At 41.2% G+C, this 1,336-nt stretch overlaps 1 non-coding gene across 1 annotated transcript; it reads right to left on the bottom strand.

Moving 5' to 3' along the window:
* Nucleotides 1-1,072: 1,072 nt before the first annotated feature.
* Nucleotides 1,073-1,145, bottom strand: LOC111815146. Its single transcript, XR_002819929.1, has one exon. It is a non-coding gene; the product is annotated as a small nucleolar RNA SNORD5 (small nucleolar RNA).
* Between the last annotated feature and the right edge of the window lie 191 nt (nucleotides 1,146-1,336).

Here is a 1,336-nt window from a genome sequence, read left to right as displayed (position 1 = left end):
TTTTTTTTTTGTCCTTTTGAGTTCAGGCTGGCCTTGAACTCACTTTGTAGCCCAGGCTGGTCTCAAACTCAAAGCCATCCTCCTGCTTCAGCCTCCTGAGTTCTGGGATTATAGGCATGGGTCACCACGCCTGGCTGAGTTTGAGTTTTTGTAAAGTAATGGATTGTTGTCCTGCAATCAACTATTTCAGGACATTGTGTTTACAATCAAGAGAGAGAGCTCATTTCCTCAACCCTGAAAATTGGCCTTGGGACATTTAGATATGATTCACTCCTCAGCTTGGATTATACTCATTCTTAGGGCTTGTGGCCCTAAATAAACTAAGGAAGCAGAGAAAGGCTTCTTGATTTCTGGCTTGGGGATAGAACATATCCCCAAGTTACAAGGGGCGCACAGCAGAGTCTGATCCTGCACACTCGTCACCAGTTTTCGGTCCCACAGAGCCCCATGTTCCTGATAGGGAGTGCTCTCGCTCTTGCATATGAATCCCAGTGCTGGCCTCCGATGGCATGAGTAAAAGACCATTCCATCCTTCTCTCGATCTCATTCAATACTGGGTCAGGTTATAAAAGACATTATAGAGCACAGCTGGATATGATACAGTCTTCTGTGATTAAAAAATGCCACTATTGTTGGGCAGATAGCTGAGCAGCATAAGCCCCTGCCTGGCAAGTGTTTTGGTACTGAGTTCCATCCCCAGCACCAAACGAAAAAAAAAAAAAAAAAAAAAAAGGAAAGACAAAATTGTATTATAGTACTGTATATATTCTTTAAGCTCTTTGGTGAGGGATGAGAGGCTACTCACAAGTAAAAAGATGAACTCAGACTAGAGCCTTCCATTGGAACTTTTGCAGCGGTGGAAATGATCCTTTTTTCCTCATTTCACCCAATAGGTAATTGAGCACTTGGCACGCAGCTATGCAACTGAGGAGCTGAGTTTCTAATTTTATTTATTTTAATTTTTTGCTACTGTGGATTGAACTCAGGATCTTGCATTTGCCAAACAGGCACTTAGGCAGGCACTTATGTCACTGAGCTATCTCCCCAGCTCTCTAATTTCCTTTTTTTTTTTTTCTGTCAGAATTAAATTTTAAGTTCATGTTTGTATCATCCAGCAGTTGAACAGTTAAATTCATCGTCTAAAGCTCTCTAATTTTAATAAATAGAAAACTACATAACTTCCGGTGGTTAGCAGCTACTTCACTGGAGCACCCCAAAGGCCGTCCTTCACAAATAAGGCTCCGAGATGCCAACCCCGCCATGCATCTAAGACTTGGAACTTAGGAAATTAGAGCTGTGCTAAAGTAGATTTTTTTTTTTTTTTTTTTTTTTTTTT

The sequence above is a fragment of the Octodon degus genome, unplaced genomic scaffold (assembly GCF_000260255.1).
Source record: "Octodon degus isolate 3935 unplaced genomic scaffold, OctDeg1.0 scaffold00011, whole genome shotgun sequence".
Lineage (NCBI taxonomy): Eukaryota > Metazoa > Chordata > Mammalia > Rodentia > Octodontidae > Octodon > Octodon degus.
The sequence above is the reverse complement of the archived record's forward strand: the minus strand, read 5'-3'. Positions and strand labels throughout refer to the sequence as shown.